We start from the raw sequence: 18,416 nt of genomic DNA, 5'->3' as shown, positions 1-18,416 counted from the left end.
AATGATATTTCTTTATTTTTACATAAGTAATAACAAATATGCCCGTAGTAGTATCAGTAATAGAGTTTGTTATTGTTGTTTATAGTTGTTTGTTCCGAGTACAGTTACGAGGCTTAATTTAAGAAGACGTCAATTTTTTGCAGTTTCTTCCTTTCGGAAAAAAATAATGCTGGATTACGCGCACCACTGACTCGTATAGTTGTGAATTTCAAAAAATATTTTAGAGACCGATATTTTTTCTATGTTTAATGAGAAACATTAAAATTTCAATTAACAGTCTATCATATTTTGTAGATAATCAATAGTTTATTTTGTTTATTTACTATAATAGCTAAACTTTATTTCCTTTAATTTTATTGTGATTGATATTTTACTATTTGAATTTGTTCTTAGCGTCAATTTAAATTTTTCTTAATGAATATTTATTACTTTTTTATTATATTAAACGGATAAATGTTAAAAAGCAGCGATGATAATAAACAACCTTGTCATACTCTTTATATTTATTACCCCAGTCAGATCCTATAAAAACTTTTGGTTTTTGTTGCCAAAGAATAATTTATTTGAGTTTATTTAGTTGCAATCCATCAATTACTTTTTGGTGATGAAAAAAAAAAACTTTTTGAACCATATCACAGCGATATTGACAACGTAGCAATCAAAAAGGTCTCTCTGGTTTCAAAATGGTTTCCATGCCCAAACTGCGTAAGTTTTAACAAAACTGTTTATTGTTATTCAAAGAAAAATCTTAAAACACGACACATTAATATCATGGTTTATATTCATCATACCGATATGCGTTAGTAATCTTCAAAAGGTTGATTACAGTCAACCTTCTGATATGTCACTGCTATTATAGATCCTGTAGAAAAGACGGTCAATAATTGTAAGAATTTGTAACGAATTTTAGATTGTTAGCTTTAAGAATTAACTCAATATTGCAACAGAATCTGTAGCTTCACCTGCTGATATACAATGAAGTTTTTGGGATCAGTATTCAATAATATAACATTTCTAAGCTATAGTGAATTTAATTCTGTGTACTAAAATCAAGTAAAAATATTACATTACATTAAAATTCTTATCGACTTTCAAAGAGCTAGGGACAGAAATTGTACACAACAGAGAATTTTATGCCGTTGGGTATTTTATCCAAATCGTTAAGCGTACCACCCACAACAATTTTTGATCGACTGCGAACCTAACCTTCCCCACAGATTTCAAATATGACCCGTTGGAAGTAGGCTGCAAATTTTAAACTTCGAAGCACCTTTTAAACAAATATCCACGTAAATTATTATAAACGCAACAAACTTTAAATAAAAATCAAGACTCACATAAAATGTTTCCAGTTAAAAAATTTCATATAAAAAATATATATGTACAGATTTAACTTCGTTTTTTTTTTACCTTACTGCTTAAAGTACGCAATCATTTTAGAAGAGCAATAAGATAACAAGTGTCTTATAAACGAGTTCCATGGCTGCGCAAACGGCAAAACGAAGTGTTACTCGTAAGTGTTAAGGCACTTCGTTTTATTTTTCTGCTCATTAAATTTGATATCACATTGGCAAGGTTAGAAAAGTATGAATAATCCAGTTTTTTTATTTCAAAAAATATCAAATATTTTTTAAGAAACTAATTTTGTATTAAAAATAAAGAAGTCCACTCGTCAAGACTGTTAAAACTTTTATCAGAAACCAAATAATTTGATTAATGTAATTTTTTAATTGTAACATTAATTCTTAGATGTAAATAAATAATAAAAATTAAATTCAATTCCTTCTGCCCACGTTGGATATTGACCACGACACAGAAGCACCCTTCATTACAATGGTTATTAAATAATACAGCTATATCCACATAATTTTGTTACCTTTTTATTAGGTGGGGGATTTGTCCGTAGCTACCTAACCTCTATAATTTGTGTCAATTTGCGTATACTATTTGGAAAAAATGTTTACAATTTATATTTCGTTAGTAGTGAATAAAATCGATCTTTAAATCGTTATTTGACGGCCTTTAGAAATGTCCTTAGAGAAGAATGTTAGATTATACTATATTATAATAAAGGTTTTAAATTCAGCTTTTGGTTTTTGTTAATGAACACGGGTGCAAATTCAATTACCACATAAATAATATGCGACACATTAGTATATTTTACTTAGAATGTTCAATGAACCGGTATTATTTCTATGGAGGGACAGTTCACAGCCCAGGTTTAAATTTATAAAACGTTAAACAATACTTTTTAGTCCTAGCTATCTTATATGGGTTGCAAAATACGCCAATGCAAATATGCCCAAGCATATCGAATATCGTCCAAAAATTTGGTTTTCAGAATGTAACAACGATAAAACAAAACGTTTTTTTGAACTGCTATGTGATATGTATTTTCGTTGGCATATACGAAGTTATTTTATCTTTTTAACATGCATTTCTTTAATATGCTCAATGTTTTTAGACATTTAAGAAAAGTTTTTTAAGGACACATTTATTTTGTGTTCTTATATAAATAACCAAATATTGTGTAATTGTGATAAATTATGAAATTAAATAAGGATATTAAATACCAGATCAAAAATGTGAGCAAATAATAATAAAAGTAACAAATGCCTGTATCTGTAATAGTTGAGGAACGTGGTGATGGAAGTGAGGCGACGCATGAAAGGAAAGTTGTGGTATGGAAAGCTAAAAAAATTGTAGAACGTAAGATGAAGAAAGAAAGATCATTAAAAGATGAGCAAAGAAATAATAGATTATGTGGAAAAATTTAAAAGATTGTGGCCCTGTCCCGCAAATAGGGGAGAGTGAGAAGTTTCCAATAGAGGGGGCCATTTTATAAAAAAATATGAAGTGTTCATTGTAAATATATAATAATAAGCAATAAAACTATTTAGTATATTGTGTCCCAGGGTACTACAAAATGAAGGACAAACATCGGTCATGCTATGCTACCATTCATACGCTAATGACTGAAGTTAAAAAAAGGACTGCTTGTTTTTTCTTTTTATTGCTGAATGTTAATAAAATGTGATTTACTGTTTTATACCATTACTCGCGATTTTAGACTGTGCTTTTATTTTTTTTATTACGTCGGGTGTTTGTCCTATGAGTAACTTTAATCACAAAAAAGAGAAATTGTAATATCGTTCATAATTAAGTAGAACGTAAAGTTTATGGACATTGAAATCCTAATTAGAAAATTAGCATGTCTTCTGCCACTGCTAATGAAGAAGAAATAATATCATAGTAACTTTATTGTAAAAAGAATATTCAGAAATATTTTTAAATTTCTCACAGAAAAACTATAATGACATGAGACGACATATACTATAACGACATGAAAAAAAAATCACTTTTTTAACCAAATTTTGCAGATGTTATACAGCAGATGTAGTTGTAAAAGTTTAAAAGGGGTGAAGGTATCACTCATTTTTCGGAAAAAAAGATTTAAAATTTTTATACTTATTTCCAATCGCCCTATATAAAGCGATCCTCAGAAATAAGCAACATTTTTTACTATTGGAATACGATGAGCTAATTACTTCTTGCAGTACATAGTCTGCAGGGACAAATAGTAAATAATCATTGATTTTAATATCTAGTAATTCGAATTTTGAAAACATTTTTTCGTACTATGTATTCCTTACAGTATTTGTTATTTCTGAAACCATTGATTGATTGATAGCAAATGAAGATATACATTATTTCCTTCTTCATTCATAATCAATAAACTGGTATATTTTGCAGTTTGCGTTTTATATATATCTTTTATACCATGGATGCACAAACCACGGCCCGCGGGCCGCATGCGGCCCTCCGGTCGATTACTGGTGGCCCGCCGACAGCAAAAATAATACTTTCGTGCATTCGAAAAATATTGAATTCTATTCCAGAAGAAAATCAAAAAATATATATATATATTCGAGGGGTAATTTAAAACTCGCGCGCAATTTCAATTTTAATAAATTATTATCTATTCTTTATTGTCTTTATTTACCTATACTTCTGGCGGGCGGCCCGCCATTAGTTCATGATTTGCCCGAGTGGCTCCTAGTCTTAATAAGTCTGTGCAACCATGGTCTATACCATTACGTACGTAATTCACCACTTTAAATTAATTAAAAATCTTTACGTCAGCGATATCTTTTAAATGTGAAACTTACACATAAAAATTTTCATTTTTACCGTACTTTTTTATATTAAATCTTTTAAAATATCGATTTATAAGTTATGCTTATTACATAAAAATATATGTTACATGTTTTTTACATTAAAAATTTTATTTGTTAAATACAGATTTATAGATTAAAATGTTACAGGCACATTAAAAAAAACGTATTTTAAAAACGATTAATGAATTTGTTCGTATTAACTTTGCTGCCATCGACTTGTTTCTGTATAAAAAAATGACGTCAACAGTTATATGTAATTTCACAGGATATCCCGTAATTATTGGATAACTCTGGAGTGCCTGGAAAAAATGCAAATAAGTTATTAGTTATGTTTACAGGTAGTTCTAATGGATCAATGATTTTTCCTTTATTAAACTAGTAGAATAATTTATAAATATCCTCGCATTAGATGTGAATTTAAGTATCGGGTTTTGTATCGAAGTTGGTGGTAGAGAATTCAGAGACCAGCTAAAAAATAGAGGTTCATTTATTTACAAAATTATTGTTTTATTTGATAGACTTATGACAAGATTTCTTTAACTGAATTACTCTTTTTTCCAACTCAGGTTTTCATGAAAAAGAAACAATATTTTTGGCACCGATTGGATTTTTTTTTTAACGCTGGCTATACTGTAACCTAAACTGAGTCTAATAGACACTTTAAAATTATCTTATCATTACGGGACGTTCTGTATACTGTTGAGTTATACGGTTGTAAAATAAATATAAAAAATAAACAAAAGAAGTGCTTTGTTGTGTGAAATTTATTTCTATCGTGGAAAAAATTCACATAATATTAATATTTGTTTCAATACTAATGTCCCACGATTCAAACCACGTCCATAACGGGCTAGATTTTTATAAATTTTTCTGTTGTTATTTATAGCTATAAAATCTTTAAGCCTATTAAATTTCTAGTTATACGTATAAAAAAACGTTTTTTATTACTATGTGTTCGAATAACATAAAATTATTGGTGTAATTTATTTATTATACATACTCGTACATGTATAACTAGAAGTTTAGATACTAAATATCGACCATGAATTAAACAAAACGTTATATATTAATATTGAATACACCATTTGTAAGATTATAATATGTGGGCCATAAGTTTGGCCTCATTCATGTCTAATCAAAAATACATTAGTGTACCGTATGAAACATTTGTTGGTGGAATAAAAATGTTAATTCTCTGCATTCGTATTGTAATTTTGTCTTTAACAATAAATAGATTACTTGTTGTATTTGATTTCGTCAATAAAATAGCAACGAAAAAATTTTAATTTGAGTATATCCTATCAACCTCAATATTATTTTACGACCCCTCTCATTAGTATTTTATAATACCGTGTTACACTTCCTTATTATACACATGTTCCTTCTAGAAAGTCATTTTACTAAAAGTGATTCATGCTAAATTACAATTTTACATATTTAATAGAACTCCTTTTTAAAAAAAAAAAAAAACAAATTGAATCTGATGTAAACGGTGTAATAACATAGTTTAGGATTTAAAAAAATAACTTTTGCTAAACTAAACGTTCTGTTGAACAAAAAGAGCATGCAAGCACTCACATAAAGTAGCTTTAAATAAATAATAAGTGAGCGCCCGGAAACTGCTGGCACCTGTAGTACGAGTATACATACATTACGCACAATGCGTATCCCTAATCAAAAATAGATTAGTTTAGCGCGCGTCCAATTGATTGCATTGTAATAAATCTCATATTACAATGTATAATACCGTAAAAGTAAACGCTAATAATGTAATAGTGTCTTCATTAGTTTTTCTGTGTTTTGAAACAATCACAACTTTCAGCCATAGAACGTCCGATACTGAACATAGACCCAGAGCTTACAATGCCGGGATTCCGTGAACCCGGATACCGGAATCCCGGAAGATTTTTGTATTACATTAGTTGATATAAATCTAGTTTAAAATAATACTAGTTAATTACAACAATATTTAAAAAAAATAATTATATTAAATACTTCCATTCGACAAAACAGGAACAAAAAGAAACGTATTTACAAAATGTACATGATTTCTTAGTGACAATAGTGCTAACCAGTGTAGAATCAGAAAGAGCTTTTTCGGTGGCTTGTTATAATTGTATGAAAATTCGGTCCTCGCTTGATGATGAAACGATTGATTGTTTATGTTTTTAAAAAGCATACTTTGATACACAAAACGCAATTTACTAATATTATTAAATAAATTAATTAGAATTAAAGACTTAATTAGAAATAAAGATGCGAATTGAAATTGCACGAGGCGCTTTCAACGCGATGAAGAAAGTCCTATGTAGTCGCAGCATCAACATCAAGCTGCGAACCCGTTTGCTTCACTGTTACATCTGGCCTATTATACTGTACGGATGTGAGGCCTGGACCATAAAGGAAGACCTTCGTAAGCGTATAGAGGCTTTCGAAATGTGGACATATAGACGCATGTTGTCCATAAGCTGGACTCAGAAGGTGACCAACGTCGAAGTTCTGAAACGAATCGGCCATATGCGCTCACTAATGCTCACAGTAAAACAAAGGAAAATCGCTTACTTGGGACACGTTCTTCGACACCAACGATACAATCTCCTTCAACTTATCATGATGGGAAAGGTCGCTGGTAAAAGGAAGGTTGGTAGGAGAAAGAAGTCGTGGCTTCGTAACATTAGAGAGTGAACCGGAATCGCCAGCGCTGCTGAGCTATTACGCAGAACAAAAATAAGGAAGAGAGCAGGAAGCTGATAGCCAACCTCCACTAGTTTGAGAGGCACTTCAAAAAGAAGAAGATTAAATAAATACTTTCAATTTAACTATTTCTTGCTTCTTTAATAACATAATGCCATATGAACCTATTATATGTAAAATGTAACATAGAATTTAATGTGTACTCTTTTTTACTTGCACGTTTTTTATATCCTTCTACTCCCTCTCTCTATGTAATAAAATAAATAATATCTTCTCATATTTATTGTATTTCATTTATCATTTGTTACCAAATCAATACAACAACTGAGGTAAGTAAAAATATTTTTTGTTATTAATAATACTGGTTTTAATACTGGTACCCGGATATTTCAAATTTCAAATATCAAATACTGGTATTCAGATTTTAGTTTGGTATTGTAAGCCCTACATAGACCTCTCCCATAGATTTACAATAACACTGGTTGGAAGCGGCCTGCATCAGCGTCTTCTTAAAACTTTAACAATGACCTCTGACCACCTTGTGTGTTCTATTAGAAGTCTCTGGGGGTGGCCAAAGTCTAGCAGTCGTAATGATGATTTTTTTCGACTTTTTTTCGATGATTTTTTGATTCGATCTCGTAGAGCAATTCCAAATATAGTACTCTCTTCAACTTACAGCTATTGTTACAAAATACAAATATTATTATGCCTTGCAGTATATCTACATATGTAGATGTAATATATTGTGCTGTTAATTGAGTCACAATATTGCTACAAACATTCCGAAACTTAGGTGCAAATTCACCTTAACATGATTAATAGTAAGAAAGGATGGATGAAGTTTTAACATCGTCAAAAGAAACTCATGAAAACATTAAATGTTGTAAAACACATGCCTTTCATGTTACCTGTGAATCTTGATTTTACTACCTTCAATATTATAATTTTATTGAATTCAGTTTGTATAATTCGTCAAAGGGATGTCGGAAGATTCTGAATGCAGCCTGTTTCAGATTTTTTTGCGAATTACATGCAGAGTAAAAGAGGCCTGTAATACATTAATTAAAATCAGAAAAGTAAACCGTGGTTTATTGTTTTTACTCTTTACTCACTGTTTCATTGTTTTCGTTTAAATACCTGTGTATACTGTATTCTACTTTGTCACTCGAATGTACATTTACAGAATAGTAATCAAATTTCCTTGAGGATTAATAGTTTTCGCTAAAAAATAACGTAATTTATTATTTATTATCAAAAAATAACCACTGAATATTTGTAATTACGGCCTTTTAGTATTTTAAAAATCAGATAGGCCATTTCATTTCAAGTACTAATAGAAAATACTTCTATAAAGTTTTTATCAATTTTGCTTTAATAACAACAAAAAGACCAAAAGTAAAGGAGCGTGAAAATGTAACTAAGTTATGTTTGTACGGTTTTTATTCGTTTACTATATTGGTTTGCAACCTAATGGTTCTAATTATATACATGTGAGAAAAGTTTGTCGCCAATTTAATACAATAGTACCGAAAATAGGATAGAGAACTGCGTGAAGTGTGTACAGCAACTGTTATATAATATGAGCATTGTAATTACATTAGCAAGTACCCTCTCGAACTGGTAAACAGTAACGCTTAAGTACTTAACATATGTTGACTGACGGCTTTGTAGGCGCCGCTGTATGTTGACGTCTCTGGGCAAGAAACCTGCCGCCAGGCATTTGGTGCATATAATAATACTCATTAAGTGCTACTACTACCCGGGAGAAAAAATACTTAATTATATGTACAATGTTTGCTTCGGGCGACCATGTCTTCGCTTTCCTTGAGGATTCCATTCTAGGGCTTGCCTCGGTATGTGATCACAGTCCCTTCGGAGCGTGTGGCCTATCTGCTGGTCGATCGGTATCTCACAGCAGCGTTTCCAGAGGTCTACGTTGGAAATTTTCTCAGGCCAGCATATACCGAGAATACGTTGAAGACGGTTGTTAACCAAGACTTGGAGCCGACGCGTGATATCCTTGATAATCTTCCACGTCTCGCATCCATATCACAATACCGGAATATTTTGAGCTTCACTCTCCTTGTCAGCTTCCGTGATTGCCATACAGAACGGAGCCGTGCGAAGGCTGCCTTTCCCTCGGAGATTCTCGAAGCGGTGTCCTCTTCGGTTCCTACTGATTCCGATACTACGCTGCCGAGGTAAAAGAATGTGTGGACTCTCTCCACACCCTCTGTGCCAATAAGCAACGGCAAAGAACCTGTTGCTCCGCACCTCATTTCTTGGGTCTTTCGGATGTTAATTTTAAGTCCCGTCTCCAAAGCCTCTTGTTGTTGATCGTCCAGTTTGGCTTGCATGTCGGCATGTGTGTGGCTCAATAGTCATAGAACATCGGCATAGTCTAAATCTTCCAAGACATTGGACAGTCTCCACACTATGCCACGGCGCTTGCCATTGTTGGTGGTGTTCATGATGCCACCCAGAACGATTAGGAAAAGAAGAGGTGAGAGAACTCTTATATCTTCCGAGACAAGGCCGTCATGAGTCACTTTACAAGAATATTTCCCGTAGATGGCCTTGATTATGTTGGTGATTTTCTCGGGTACATCAATTTGACGCAGCCGATTCCAGATACAACTCCATCTGAGCGTGTCGAAGGCCTTTTAAAGTTCACAAAGGTCAAATACATTTCCCTTTGCTATTCTGATGCCTGTTCGAGGATTATGCGTAAGGAGTTGATCTGGTCCGTACACGATCGGTTGGGTCGGAAGCCAGCTTGTTCTTCGCGAAGGTCGTCGTAGTTTGATCGGTCCGGTTATGTACTGTTTCGGTTTCGGTTCATACGTAAACATATTAAATGTAGAAAAAATATATAATAAATTAATTACAGTAAATCTGTATGTAATATAAAGTATTGGGATACAATACTCTTAATTAATGGAATACAATACTCTTTGAGAGTATTTATATGTTCATATCGTGTTAACAAAATAAAATTAACATTATTATTTACGTAAACAACGACAAAACTAATTCGTTTTAGCTTTGTCATTTCGTAAAAAAATAACTGGTGTAAGAAACACAGTAAGAGCGGGAAAATAATTTTAATGTGTAAAAAAGTTGACTGAAAAAAAGTTTATAAATTTGTTTATTGATACAGTATATTATTTATCCTTATGCGCTTTGTTATAAACAATGAGATCATTTATTTTATAGTAAACAGTAATGTATAATATATACATATATATATATATATATTTCATATCATTATATTAAATAAATTTCAAAAAATTAAAGGTAGAACATTGCGGGAACATCCGAAATATGTCAACAAGGTGTGCTAGTAACAAACGTTCTTGAATTTATTATAATTATTAAGTAGTCATTATCATTTGTTGAGTTCGCTATTTATTTAAGGTTGATTGGCAGAGTCGTTTGACAAGCGAAGACTAGATCTCACCAATAGTCTTATTATATAACACTAAGAAGTATCTTACATGTATATAATTCATTCATATCGGCCGATATAAGCCCTTAAAGTCATACGGCCTCCCCCAAAGATCGCCGTAATGACAGATCTTACACAGCCCGTATCCAGTGACTTCCCGCGACACTGACCATTTCGTTAGTTCACTTATTGGGGCACTAACCATGCCGCGTACCGGCAAGTGTTTAATGCGCATTAAATTATTATTTCATCTAGGATCAACTTTGTAATAGCTAACTGATCTGTAATAGCAACTGACCCAAGATAGAGAAAATGAAGCAAACATAAAGTAAAGAAGTATGGAAAGAGATTTATCTATATACGACATACAGTGCGCCTGCATTATCAGATTCAGATTCTTTGATGATGGTGATGATGATGTTGATGTAGCATTCGGGCGAGAACGACCAATACTATAGGTCATTATGTGCATCAATATTTATTAGTGTTAATATATCATTGCTGATTCAAATTCAGATTCAAACGCGGGTTGGCACCCGGGCACTGGCAGTTACATAGTCATCGTCATTCTTGTTGTCCCCATATTCACCAGGTATAGATCACAATTGGCTTTTATTTTTGTCGCCAAAGAAATAGGAATAAATACGCACGCGGGTGGATTCCCATGGCAATAAACAACCTGTGTAATCTCAACTACTTGTCATAGTAGGCGTTACGGAGAAATTCAAGATTGAATCTAGATTTGAGACAAGGACGGAGTCGATAGAAACCCATCATCTTTCCAATCATCAACACATATTTTTCGCATAGTCGTGATACAAATATTAAAAATATGTGACAATTCCGCCGGAGGCTTTCTACGGTAACTTTTCCTACAAAACATATCAAACGAGGTCAAAAGCGGGGTCAAGGAAAAAGCATAGTCTGATGTTCGACGCTGGGTTACACCCACTGTGTGTTTTACGCTGAGAATGGTGTTTCACTGGATAGCTCGATAGAAACGTAACAGTACGTCATAAGCTACCAATGGTTCGATGGATATGTCTTGTAAAATTTATATAGGTATTTTTAACAATCTATAGATAATAAGTTATGTCATTATATATTGGCTACATCCCTTGTCTTGTTCTTCATAATATGGTGTAACAATGGTTCTCATTAGGTCATCAGTTAGATCTGTAAATGAAGCGTAGAACATGTCCAATTGTTGGGCATATGTGGAGCGGCATCAAGGATGTCCTCTATACGGAGACAGTCATGACCCGGGGACTTTTTCATTTTATTCATAACAGTGAAAACTTCCTTAACAATAATATGAATAAGGTCAGAATACTATACATTGTCGACTTCCTGCTTCGATCCTTGTGGCGAGTTAAGCATTAAAACGTTCAATTAACATATTGGCTATATTGTCAGGACAATTGACAGGACGCTTGCGAAAAAAATATTTTCGTAACTGAAATTAACAAGGTCAGACGAGTAATAAAATAATAATTTAATCGTTGTAATTTTTTTGGTACTAACGATGTTATAATGTACTTAAATAAATCGAAAAGTATAAAATAATACTGGAAGCGTTGTAAATCGCAATTCGGAGTTTCATGAGTATCCTTAAGGGACCTCAAAGATATTATTTGATGAATGGTTCTTCATAGTTGGGTTTTGAAATACTTTTTGTGTTATTGAATACTGAAACTTACGACCTGGTTTATATTTTGTAAAGTTTTTGGCTTTTGTTTAAACCTTTAGCAACAGTTTTTTTTATGTCAAATACACCGATTCAATCAACACCATGAAAAAACAGTTTTCAATATATAAAAGGTTGGCATCAAACCGCATTGTAAAATCGCGTAATCGCTGAAAATAGATTGTATGGTGGACAGATTGTGTTATCACCGAGAAGTAATTATAGGAGCGAACAATTATTTCTAATGATTTGTTACTGGTTATAAATAACGTCACTGCTACGGCAAAAAAAAAAGAGTTGTCACTTGAACTTTCGGAACTAAGATCTCTCTAGAAGTTCTTACGCTGTTAGTTGAATATAAGAAGACTCTCGGAAAACGTTGTCGTAAACGGCGTGACTTATATTTATTAGTCGGAAAATTTAACTGTTCACTACATAAAGTACTACATAAATTTCGTGTTACCACGGTTGTAACATTGTTAAGCTATAACTTATAAATGCATAGGTGAGAAAGGTATAAAAATGGTCTGTAGCGCAGTAAAAACCCCTCCATGTTGTTTTCTTACTCTAGTATCCTTTCGGGGATATAGAATTCTGCCATTTGAACGTATACAATTGCGAACTAAATGGTTTTGTTAGTCATAAAAATAAATTGGTAAAAAATTATAACTAACCCCTTTATGAAAAGGTTTCTTTCTTTAACCTTTTGATTAACAACATAATGATAGGCAACAAAAGTAATATACATTCGGCAAGTTTTTGAAGCCCTCTACAATTTTGAATGCCTCATATACAAAATATATTACCTCTATTTTTTATATAAAATGTTATTTTCAGCATACAGGTTTTAACTTTAGAACCGTTGTTTTTTTTAAAGATGCAATGTGATAAAAGTGCTGAAGTCAAGGATTTTTAAATTTCTTTACAATATGCATAAACAATTAAGCCGTAATTAATGCTTTCGTTTGAATATTAAAAACAAAATAACATTAAACCGCAATGGAATGGTATATTAACACTTATTTTCTTTAATGTTTTTACGGACTTCCATTTATTAAATTAGGTAATACATTGCGTGTACCATAAATGTATTGTGGGACGTTGACATCACACGGTATAATGACACTTTGTACCCGTTGGAACAACGCAAAGATGACAATTCGTAACTAAGTGTCGGCAACACATAATTCTTCTATTTCTTTGTTGCTTCTTCATAACAGGGTCGTGGCCAAACATGTCAGTCTGCGCTTCCATTTTTCTTCAGGCTTTTTAATTTTGTGAAAGTTTTAAGGAGCCGTGGATGGTGGTGCACGCTTTTTTAACAGCGTCATTCCAGCGATTAGGTGACCACCTTCTAGCCTTTTACCCTCTACATTGCCGACAACTATTATGTTTTACAGATTTTTCGAGCTCCTCTTTGCAACATAAAATGTGACCGAAGTAATTGACGATTCTATGAGACAGTCGGGTTCTTATTCTAGCTTCAACTGCGGTGTTGCGCACAAAGAATTAGAAAATAATAAAGAAAGATTAAAATGAACGTGACAATGTTATAATATTTTCTTAAATAATGACAGTAGAATGTCATGAAGAAATTAAAATTAATAATTTATAACAAAACCTAGCAGGCTAATCTTCCTTAAGCTATTAGGTTCCCTGAAGACTGCGCGTTGAGTAATTATCCTAGTTTGTCTATAACAGAATAGATCGCTAGCCAAAATTTTCGTAAAATGACAATGTTAGGAAGCGAATGTCACAAACAGCCAAATAAGTTTCACTGCGCTAAAGACTCATTCCGAACGTGTGATACGGTGTAAAAATATAAAATACGGTTTTTTATAATATTTTGTATACAACAAAGAACAATTCCGCCATTACAAAAATTGCAAAATATGTTAATAAATAAATAAAGAACCTGGCCAGTTTCTGTCTAGTTGATTTGTAATTTGCACAAAATTAGGGTATTGTTTAAATGAGAATATATTGCTATTAATTACAGTATATAACTGTTCTGTTTTTATTATTTTAGTACAACTACTGAGACGTAAAATATTGTAAGCCGAAGTGTGTCACTAATACCGATTTAAAGCATATTTGACCTCCCACAAACGTTTGATTAGCAATTTTTCTAAAATTCTTTTCAAAGTAATAGTTATGTTATTCTATTTAAGGTTATATTACTCATCAAAATGTAAAAACATTTCACACAACAGCCGTCAGTGCCTCGCGCGCACGCAGCCGGCGTGGGACTAAAACTTCCTTTCCCGGCTTTTCATAAGAGATTACGAAAAGCCGCGCTGCAATGTACGCACTGTACTTCTCGATCTAATCCGGGAAATGGACTTCCTTATGTTAGACAACCATAAATCAAGGGGACTAAGAAAGGGGAAACAACAAAGTACAATCGCTTATTAGCGCTTTGTCGCTGACCATAATTTGGCCGTAGAGGATCTCTAGGAGGACAATCCCTCATAACTGTACTACTACTGTCATAAAACTCAATTTTTTTTCATGTAGTTAATCTCTTGTATAACGATAATTTAACATTAATTCATTAAATAATAAATCTTTAACACTGAATAAAAAAGCCATGATGGTGTAAATTATTTTTCGCATTTAACATTTACTATACGTTAGACTTTGATGTGATCTCATCAATTACCATTTTTCTAAAGATAAGCTAGTATGCTATTAAAGAGAGCATCTGTTGAAGCAACATTTTCTCAGAATAAAAGTTGAATATTTTTATCCTAAATCATTTTGGTAAGGAAAAATTTGAGGTTCGAACTGTACATCGGGGGATAGAAAAAAATTACTTGCAGCACATAAACTTTACTTGCACACTCGACTGAAGTATCCTTAAGGGATTCCTAATGTTTATATCTTCCAAAATTATTAAAACAAAAAATAAAGTTTTCATGAGTAAATTTTAGTCAGTTAACAAAAGACAATAACGTAACAATTTTAATATTTAGATCTGATAGATGAACGTCTTTCGTTTAAAACATGATTATAATTATAGTTACGTATTATTATTTATTTAAACATATAATATATCATAAGTTGTATAAAAATAATATGTATAAAATATTATTTAACCTGTATTTTTTTATTTTATTCTATTTCACAGCTTTAGATACTCATACATGTATACATCCTTTAATCTAATTTGAATTATACTGGTACGCGTTTCCGCTGCAAATTTCGGTGATACTCTTTTATTTATTATCTGCGGAATCGTTTTCCGCTCCACTTTTTAAGTATGAGCTTTTTATGGGTTTCGTCCAAATATAAAGACCTCAGCTTAAATTTGTATTTTATTTTTTCAACGAACAGTCTGCTTTGATTTATTGTGTAATAAATGTCGATCCTTATTACGAACTGTGGACGGGAAGTTTTTCATACCTGAAATTTACTAATTCGAAGTATGTTTTCGACTTAACTGCTATTTTTTTAGGCTGGGATGTGATTCGTTGAATAACTGACATTCAGAAAAGATGTTAACCTTTGTAAATGACCGACAAGCGACAAAAATACAGACAGATATGATAACATTTCATCTTTCACTCTTACAATAATAATAAAGTCCTAAAGAGTACATATAAATTATAATCAAAGGTGCATAAGTTATGATGAAAATAACTTGATTTTATTCATTGTAAAGTACGAGAAAACATTTTCCCTGATCTGTTGCAATAAAAGTCTAACAACTAGCCTTTTAAGTTCCGTTTCAATCAGAGACTCAAACACAATCACGTCTTGTATTGTGATGATGACGCTTTATATGGTCAATACAAACCAGCTACGTCGTAATTCGTACGGTTATTTCACATTTCACGAGCAACACGATTAATGGCGTCATGCTTCTAACTGAGGTGATGTTACTTGCTGCCATAACGTTTACAGCATGTTTATATTATAAAACTGTTTAGTTATTGATGAATTCTTATTACAGGTTTAGCAATATTATGTAGTTATCGATGATTTGTTTGACCCGGTTTAGTTCCAAAAGTGATCCGGGTCTTCGTTGGGGTGACAAGAAAATGGCGGCTCAAAATTCGTAAGCAGGTATCCACGAAAATGTATTTAATTTCGATAGAATATGTCTGAAATAAATGAGAATTTATTGATTCCTTATGCTGCGAGTAAATGTAAAAAAAATGAAGTTTGTTGAAATCCTTCTTTTTTATCAGCCGACGTTAATTTTTTGACATCCACTCATAGCATAATTTACAATCAATTTTCATTTTATTAGAACACTTTGTTAAAGCAAATTTCTATAGTTCAATCACATTTTTGTAGAGATTTGGGATTATGGTACCAATGTAGCTGCAGCGTGTCCACCGGAACCATGTTTGAACCATGTTTTTGTTTATGAGAAAAAAAGTCTGTGGACCTCTGAGTTAAGTAATTTCTAATGACTTAACAAAAACTTATTTGTCATATAAATATTAAACATTCGTTATTACTATTTGGTCTATAGTTTTATCCCTTAGTTCCCATATTATAAAATCCAACAGAGTAACGAGATGTCGTGAGCGTATTAACCATACAGGACTAAAGCTTTTATAACAATCTTAAGTAATATTTAGAAAGTTTACAAAATGAGCGCTAGTTACAATGAGAAATAAAATTAAATGTCTCTTTATCCTTACAAATTTACTGACGAAAGCGAACTTTTTGCTGGAACACATTAACAATTGGCCAATATAGCTCGACGGGATAATTAAGTGTCATCTTGCAGTTACAGAACGTGAAATTATGTTATATAGTCTATTTTCACTCCCTCTGTAGTTAAAACATCGACAAATTAACAAACGTTTTGCAATGGAAATGGAAACGTACTACCTCGTGAATATCACCATATTGAGTACACTATTCATAGTGTCATAGTTATCAATATAATACCTATTAACTGTCTGCATTTGAGCGTCTGTGACACATTTAAGTCCGACTAATTTTTTCATATTAAAATGATGGTTTATAAGATACGAAGATTATAAAGATGTCGAAAAGTAGGTTGCATATGTAGATTTTATTCAAATATTCTGTTGTTAATATGATAGGTAATAATATATATTAAATCAATGAAACCTATTGTCTGAACGTAACGGGCCTTATCACGATGCAAATCTGTTGTCTCGTCACAAACTTTTAAAGTGATGTACCTGGTTATTTTTTCGTGACTTTCTTTTATGCAAAAACTACAAGAGCAACTATAATTTGTACACATTTATTTACATATGCAATTTTTTTCTAATTTATATTAAAATAGACTAAAGTTGTTTTCGAATATTTTGTACAATGATTAAAGACTCAGAGAAACAGAAGAACTTTCGCGTGGTTCTTATGTTATTATAACTATGTACTCACTCACGTATCGAGTATAGTAGTATTAATGTATATTACACAACTTAAACAAATCTTTAGAGTTGCCGTACAATTTAAGGATAAAGTTTTTGTGGCTTAAGCTAGGCTTAATAATTAATTTTATGTTCCAACTAAATCTTAATTAATTATTTTTATGCTATGCAACAGGTGGCTCAATGTTTTCCGCGCCTGTTTCTTTTATTAATTCTATTTAGAATCTTAAATTACTATAAAGATATTTTTTGGTAATCTAAACATTAATTTAGTTTAAATTTTGTAAGACACGGTAACACTCTGTAACACACTGTATAACACTGTTTACTGCTTCTGTAATACAGTAAACACTAGTCCACTTATGATGAGATATTCATTACTGATACTTATCTTCGATATAGATAATTACAATAAAACGGAGCTATAATATTGGATAGATTTTACAATCAACTGCAAATCTTTTTAAATGTAGTCGGAAATCTTTCTTAGCAATTAGTTAGAAGCAAAATAACCTATAGGTCATAAAAGTATAAAATAAAGAGTTTCTTGGAAAAAATTAATACACAAAATTAAATAAATGATGAAAAATACATTTCACGCTCACTTACCTGCAATGGCACGCCCTAGCAGCAATGTGCTGAACAATATCGACAGCATCCGCTTGCTCCCTTGTGCTACCATTTTGCGATCGCTTTTGTTCCGACCAGCATCAACTACCAATGTGGGGCATTTCTTACGCACAATAACTATTCTTTGTTTAAATAATTGAAATTAATCTCTAGAAAGCTTTTTTAAGCTGCTTCATGTGTTAATTCGACACCATAATAACACATTGCTTGTTTACAGTTCCCCAGCATTTCACTTTATATCACAATTTTTTTAGCTTAATGTATTTATTTAAATGTAATGAATAGAGTCGGTAAGTATTAGATTTATAACAAAAACAAAAATTAAACCATAAAAGGTATGTAATTAAAAAATGCAATAATATATAAGAGATTCGTTAAAAGTTTGTAAACAATTTATGTTATTAACAGCTTATCAC

General features: G+C 32.0%; 1 protein-coding gene and 1 pseudogene across 1 annotated transcript in view; both read right to left on the bottom strand.

Moving 5' to 3' along the window:
• Positions 1-18,416, bottom strand: part of ATPsyndelta (ATP synthase, delta subunit) — a 212,332-nt gene that overhangs the window by 179,100 nt on the left and 14,816 nt on the right. The window lies entirely within an intron of this gene.
• LOC137932864 (uncharacterized) lies at positions 316-18,052 on the bottom strand (annotated as a pseudogene).

The sequence above is a fragment of the Battus philenor genome, unplaced genomic scaffold (genome assembly GCF_028537555.1).
Source record: "Battus philenor isolate CCGP_79_NKW_IND1 unplaced genomic scaffold, ilBatPhil1.0.hap1 SCAF_12, whole genome shotgun sequence".
Lineage (NCBI taxonomy): Eukaryota > Metazoa > Arthropoda > Insecta > Lepidoptera > Papilionidae > Battus > Battus philenor.
The sequence above is the reverse complement of the archived record's forward strand: the minus strand, read 5'-3'. Positions and strand labels throughout refer to the sequence as shown.